Below are 7611 nucleotides of genomic sequence, written 5' to 3'. Positions count from 1 at the left end.
GCTGCTGCAGGCTACATTAGTTTGTCACCTGGGTTGCGCAGGTGAAATTGATTGCCACTTGCTACATCACCGCTGAAGATGCTCCAGGAATCTCTCCTGACTTACCGGTAGCAGGGAGAATATATTCACTACAGAACAGAATCCAGTGAATGTGTCCTGGCAACCAGATATATGTGTGTGTATATAGGAATACACAGATATTTCAGTGAGAATTTGAAACTTTTAGAAACCCAAGTCATGTTACATGTGACTTGACATAGCTACCCCAGGTAAGGTGATCACAAGGAAAAAGGACCTGAATAAACTTCTTTGAAGTCTTACCTCATTTTTAAAGTCAAAAAAGATAACCTGTGATTACTGTACAGTGTTTTCTGTCAACTGAAATTAGCTCAGTTAGTTAGAGCACAGCACTAGTAACACCAATGTCGTGGGGTCGATCCCTGTATGAGCCATTCACTTAAGAGTTGGACTCGATGATCCTTGTGGGTCCCTTCCAACTCGGAATATTCTGTGAAATCTGCTCCTGCATCTGCTCTCCTTGCAGGTATTTGTTTCAAGCATTCAAGATACCAATTAGCAGATGGAATCATCACAGGATATGGTGACATGGAAGAGGTGCTGAAATATTAGAGTAGGCTTTAATACAAACATTAATGTAGCAAACTGGCTTGATTTCCCTGTGTGCAAATGTAAGCATTACAATGCTAAAAATGCATATAAGCCGTGCAGGACAAAAAATTAAAACTTTTTCTACATAAAATAGATGGAGATACACACTCGTGGGCTGTTTCTAATCTGTATGTTTCTATACTGTATATAAATTACCCAACATTTTATCTGTATCAGTGGTGATTTAAACAAGATTTCTCAATATTTTGTCAGGAGATTAGTTACTTTTTGTTACATTCAGAAACCGGACCTCCTTTGTGTCTGTTTAGTAGTACAGATAAAGGCCTAGCTCAGATACACTGTAAGGTGTGAGATGGTAAACCTTCCACCATTGTTTGTCTTCATGAGCATGTAGAAAATATTCCTGCACTTTTTACCTCTTGTAAGCACATAGTTATTTTAAATTTATCTTTACAAGCGTAGATTACATTTTTGGGAAATATGCTAGCTGAGAAAGAGGCAGGCAGTGAGAGGCATCTAGAAATAAATAAGTGGAATCAGCCTGCACAGCTTTATACTCTGGACTGCCTTCCTTTTGTGCCTTCAAATTAACATGTATTATCAGGTTACACCTATAATTTTTGTTTAGGAAAACAAGAGCAGCAATTTGATAACCAGTCCTCTGATACCTTTGGGAAGAGAAATTTAACTGAAATACTCTTTTGTTCTGTTTGCATATCCCATAACACTAACCTGGGACTTTGTAGTACTATTGGAACAAACATGTTGATGCCCACATTGAGTTGTCTTTACAGCATGGTTACTGGAGTGAATTTGCTTTTCAAAGAATCACAGAATATGCTGAGTTGGAAGGGCCTACAAGGATTATAGAGTCCAACTCTTAGCCCTGCATAGGACCATCCCCGAGAGTCACACCATGGGCCACCGTTCAAACACTTCTTTAACTCTTTCAGGCTGAGTGCTGTGAGCACTTCCCTGGGGAGCCTCTTTCAGTGCCCAGCTACCTTCTGGATGAAGAACCTTTTCCTAATATCCAACCTAAACCTCTCCTGACACAGCTTCAGGCCATTCGCTTGGGTCCTGTCACTGGTCACCACAGATGCACCACTGGACCAGTGCCTGCCCCTCCTCTTCCCCTCACGACGAAGTTGTAAACTGCCATGAGGTCTCCCCTCAGTCTCCTCCAGGCTCAACAGACCAAGTGACCTCAGCTGCTCCTCACACAGCTTCCCCTCAAGGCCCTTCCCTGTCTTTGTTGCCCTCCTTTGGACACTCTCTAATAGCTTATTATCTTTCTTATATTGTGGTGCCCAGAACTGCACACAATATTCAAGGTAGGGCTGATGCTTTGCCTGATGCCCCTCAGAACACAGTTGGCCCTCCTGGCTGCCAGGGCACTGCTGACTCATATTCAGCTTGCCATCAACCAGGACCCCCAGGTCCCTTTCCGTGGCACTGCTTTTCAGCATCTCATTCCCCAGTCTGCACGAACATCCAGAGTTGCCCCATCCCAGAATCTGGCACTGACTCTTGCTGAATTTCCTATGGTTGGTGATTGCCCAGTCCTCTAATTAGTCAAGTTTTCAAGTAATAGGTGGTAGCGTAATCCCCAGCAGTATCATCAGTCCCCAGATGAGAGGGCATGTCATGATCTATCCAAGTACCAACACAAAAGCAAACTTCATATATTCATTTACCTGTAATGATAAGATGGAATAAGAACCACATTACAAATGAGTGGGCAGGATAGCTAGACCAGTTTTAATTTCCTCTAAGGACAGTATGTTGCTTGTTGACTTAATTACATTAACTGGATGGCTCCTCCTCGGTTTCACCTGCCTGGTTCTGGGTTTCTTTTTTACACTTTGGTTTTAGACGGAAGCCATTTGTAACAACACAGACACCACAGCGCTTCTCAGTTCAGAGGGATGCTGTTTGTCCCTTCTTTTTTCTTGGCTCATTTTTCTGCCTGCATCCCAGCATGTCTCTGCGTGGGCTACTCCTGAGGCCCCAGTGGTGACCACAGGGGGAGTGATGTGAGGCCCCAAGAGCGCAATGGCCCCAAACCCCCGTGGGAACACGCTGTCCATTCCCACACCATGGGCAGGGGCGTTGACATGTCATGGCAAGGAAAAAGCAGGGTCCGAGGGAAACGCTTCCTAGTGTAAAACACTCACAAAAAATTTGTCTTGCAGGTCAGGAGAGCTAGGAATTAGGTTAAAAGGGATATAAAGCATTTTTCAAAATTAAAAAAACTGTTTGGAGTGCTGTACGTTCTCGGCATTTTAAAATACCTTGAAGTATCAGGAACTAAAGAAAGGCCAATCAGCTCTTGCAAAGGCTGTCCTTGACTTGGAAGGACAGGAGACGGAGCAAGGCAAAACCACAGTGCATCTGCTGGAGCAGAGAATGAGCTCTAGGGCACACTGGAAAAGGCTGCTATAGCCGACAGGTGGGGGAAAGATAAAATGTACAATTGCTGCACTGAGAAGAAAGTGATACAGACTGGTCCTTTGGGTAGGTAAAGATCTGGGCAGCTGAAAGCCCAAATTTGACATTGGTGAACTCTCCCTCTCTTAGACGAGCTTCCTGAATATTAGTCTGCAGGCTTAATGCTGTCTTTATATCCCCTGATAATATGCATTTAAGAGTCTCAGTGGAATTGTCACATATTTTTCTTACATATTTATATCAAGAAGTAACTAAACTTCTTCAGTAACCTCTTACAAGGATTTATTTTTTAATTACCAGTGTGTTTTATCAACTTATATGTATGTGTGTGTTTGTGCATAAATATATATATAAAAGACCCCAGGAAAACATATAAAATCAGCAGTATGATAATGTACAGCTACTTAGACTCAATTTGACTTGCAACTCTTATCTCCCAGATTGCAGCACTTGTGATGCTCCCATACACCTCTGAATTGGTGTGTGCCACATAGTGGTCAGAAATTTTGTTCCTGTTAGGGGCTGACCACACCAGTGAGTGAACTCCAGAGCCTCTCCTGAAGACATCCCCTGACTGATAATCAATCCAAATTCGATTACAAACAAACGATGACTCAAGTTAAATTCATTTTTGAGAATGCTTGATAAATACTGCAGCTTGCATTTGGAGTACAGGTGTGCATATAGTTGCTAAAGATATAAACCCAGGGGTTTACTGCACTTTTTTTTTAAACCACAGAAAAGCCCAGAGAGTTTCAATAGCGTAAATGTTTCCCCCTGTCTGAGGGAAAACCAGCATTTTTTAATTGAACACAGATGAGATTATGAGTATTCCCTGATAAAAACAGATTCAAGGAAAACACAGATTGCTCTTGACACAGCCAAGGACATTTTTCTGCCTATCAGGAACTTGATTTCCAAGGACACAGTCAATCAGGTTGGAGATTTTAGAAAATATAGATCTCATCCTCAATGGGAAAACAGTGTGTTCTTTGAGACATGCCTTATATGCTGAACCTACCCATAGAAAACTGAATGTCAGTCCACTGCTAAGAAAATGTGGAAAAAGAATGAATTGTCTTTCCAGATATGAGGAAGGGCCTTAAGGTACTAAGGGTGTTCAGAAAGCCTGAGTGCCCTAAGCAGATATTAGTACCATTATTTGTGTATAAGAGTTTAAAGACTAGAAAACTTACTATTAGAGGAAAGTGGTAAAATTATTTTTTTAAAAAATTATAGAATTATCTCATATCGAGACTTATTAATTTAAAGTAATTGTTCTTTGTTATGTTTTTGCCTATAAAAGGTGCATCCCCAACAAAACTGTTTTTGTAAGTATTCACCAAAAGAATGCCAGATTTATAGTAAAAAGCACAGGTTTCACATTTTGGTAACAACATTGCTCTTTGTAAAAGTCAAATTTAGGAAAAATATATTTAGCAAAAGAGTAAATCTGTGAACACCAAAATCCTCCAAATTTTAGCCTATTTCTAATAAAACTGAGCCACCATTACTAAAAAAAAAAAAAAAGCCACAATATTTGCACTCTGGTAGTATTTCACAGAAGGAACAAGTCCATTTCATTGTGTTCACAGCAAGGTAATAAATAAACTTTGTGCAATGTAGCCTTACTCTTTTACTGATAGCAGGTATGCATTCTGTTCTGAACTGATGTCCCAATTATACTGACTTACTTAATTTCACAGAGCTATTTTCCAAGAAATGTCAAAATGTACCAGCATAGGGCAGTAGTTTGCTGTTGTGTATTGTGCTGCTCATTAACTACACTGAATTTAAAAGCACAGCTGCCTAGTCACATTTACTAGGGTTTTTTTCCACATTTAAATAACTTAACTTTGATCTGTACCATATATGTTTCATAATTATTTGTCCTTGTGCAATTGCTACGTTATTTTGTTCTGTTACATGCCCCTTTTATCCATTTGGATTTCAATCCTGGATACCATCCAAGCAGAGTTAAATAGGATACTGCAGATCTGATAAACATACCAAAATAAAATTCATCTCTGTTGTTTAAGGGTGGCCCAACATCGCAGGCTGGTTTGTCATTAGTCTTGATTTACAAAACAGCCCTATTTAGGGTTGAGAGCAAAGGTGTAGCAGGTTTGCTTGCTGGGGTGAGCTTGCCTGAAGTCCCTAGGGCAGCTTCACATTCAAACCTTTTCTGTCTGTGAAGTGTGGGGAGGGGAAGGGCTGAAGCCTCGCATTTTGTTCAATTCAGTATTTATGGTGATATTTGTAAAGTTTTAAATACAAGAGAATCCTGTCCGTCGGGCTTACTGCAAGTGTATTGCCGATTGTGGACTTTGAACACCTGCTAACATTTACTGTTAATCTGAGCTCATCTCATGTTATTGATTTTGTATTTGCATTGATAACTTTAAGTTGTAATCAGTCAAATGGTGCATTAAGAATGACATATTGGTATGTGTCCTGCCCCCATACATCTGTATTACTCACTCTGTACTGGATTTTGAAAATGTGCAGGGACTACATTCAGTCATACAGGGTTGTTCCAGAACCATACAATATTTTTCTAAAATAATCACTCTGGATTGCTTAAAATCAATAGTATATTCCTGAGTTTTGCTTCTACGTTAGATCTACAGGTTGCTTACCAATGAGCCTTCAGAAAAGACAAAACACATGTTTTTCTTATCCAGATTTAATCTGAGGTTTTAGTCAGTGTTATCAGGCTCTCTGAGTGCACAGCATCATTAAAGAAAAGAAGTGGAGCATGCCTGTTGCCAATGGATCCTTAACAGACTGACAGATCAGTCTACCTAAATACTTGGCTGTCCACAGGATTTTCCAGAGATTTCCTTTCTGAAGGTATCTGAGAGGATTCTTCTCTTGCTAAAAGTTGGAAATGCCAAAGTAACTGAAGAAATCTTATGACACATGGTTCTCTCCTTTGACCTTTTTCTTCAGTAAGACCAAAATATCTAAAAGGAGAAAGGTACTTTGAGTGTTGGAGTTCCCTGAACAGCATGGTTTAACAGAGTTATTGGTGAAATCTAGACCAACAGTCTTGCTTTCCACATCTAGTAAGGCTTTTTACATTGTAAGGCAAGAACAGTGACTGATAGGAGACAGGAGAATCCAACCTAGGTATTGTAGTGCTCCTGTTGCTCAGTATCTCCATACAGAAGGTTTGGATACATTCTGCGGATGCAGATTTAATACTGCGAAGTTCAGATTAGCCAACGTGCAGGGTGTGACCACTGGTGTACTGCTGCATCCACTATATATACAACCACATATATGTTTGCCGGTGTTTGTACTTCTATTCTCTCTTCCAAAATCCCCCTGAATTTTACTACCTGCATTAAAAAAAAAAGAAAACAAAATTCCCAATTTTGTAGCTAAGGTAGGAAGAACAGAACATTTTCAAACTGTCTTCTTGGCCTTCAGTTGCAGCTTCAACAGAGTGCTTTATCTGACGTCCTTTACACCAGGTATCCGCAGGTGAGTCAGGAAGGAATAAGGACTGAAGATCTAGGCTGTACCATAGACGAGTTAACTCAGCCTTTCTGTCTTTTTAATATATATACTGATGTTACTCTCTGACTTACTCGTTTCCTCCCTTTCACTTCTTCCTCCAAATATCTTAATATTGTTGCTTCCCACCTCGCATCTCTAGGCTTCCCAACCACATTTCCCGGCAGAGAGACATTCCTGCCTGCCCGTCCTGCTGAGGGATGCGGCAACTGCTGCAGCCGCCCCCTCTCCTCTCAGCTCCCTGGATGCCAGGAGTTCCTGCGGCCAGCGCCGCGTCCTCCCCGGCTACCTCGGCCTTCCCCTTGCAGCACTCGCCTCCCATGGAGGCAGCCTGGGAGCAGCCCCTGCTTGCCTTTTTGGGCAGGTCAGACAGCAACAGCTTTTGGGCCAGCGGCGACTCACTTGTTTATGCTAATATATCTATCTATCTATCTATCTATCTATCTATCTATATCTATATATATCCTGGGCAGATGGAGCTCGTTAGCCCTTAAAAAGGCAACCCATCTACGTCCTAAGGACCTCGCTGCCACCGTCCAAGCTCGCTTGGCTCCGGCAGATGAACCTTAGGATTAAAGGGTGGGCTCAGTTCCGCGCACACTGTGTCTCACCTAAAAAATCCAATGTGCAGGCTGGAAGGTGTAGAGACCTTCCCCGGATCTTTGCTGGCGAAGACTGGCCATTATTATATATATATATATATAAAAAATATGTTAGGCCTCTGTTAAATTTAGAAAAAAAAAAAAGGCCGAGAAGGCCGAGTTGTGTGTTGGTAATCTTTGGCCATCAGCTGCTGAGCAGATCAAACCAGCGATAGGTAGTTTTGTACAGTTTAATTCAAATTATTATTCCTTCTTCCTGCTCACACAGACCCTGTGAAATGCCGCCATGAAATAAAACAAACTGTCCTCAAAGCCACAATGTGACAGCAGAGCATTTTATCCGCATGCTTTATTTTACAGAGAAGTAGACGACGCTGTCAGCGGGCGCGGAGCAGGCACGGGGTGT

This window comes from Myiozetetes cayanensis, unplaced genomic scaffold, assembly GCF_022539395.1.
Source record: "Myiozetetes cayanensis isolate MyiCay16 unplaced genomic scaffold, myiCay2020 scf2-11, whole genome shotgun sequence".
Lineage (NCBI taxonomy): Eukaryota > Metazoa > Chordata > Aves > Passeriformes > Tyrannidae > Myiozetetes > Myiozetetes cayanensis.
The sequence above is the reverse complement of the archived record's forward strand: the minus strand, read 5'-3'. Positions refer to the sequence as shown.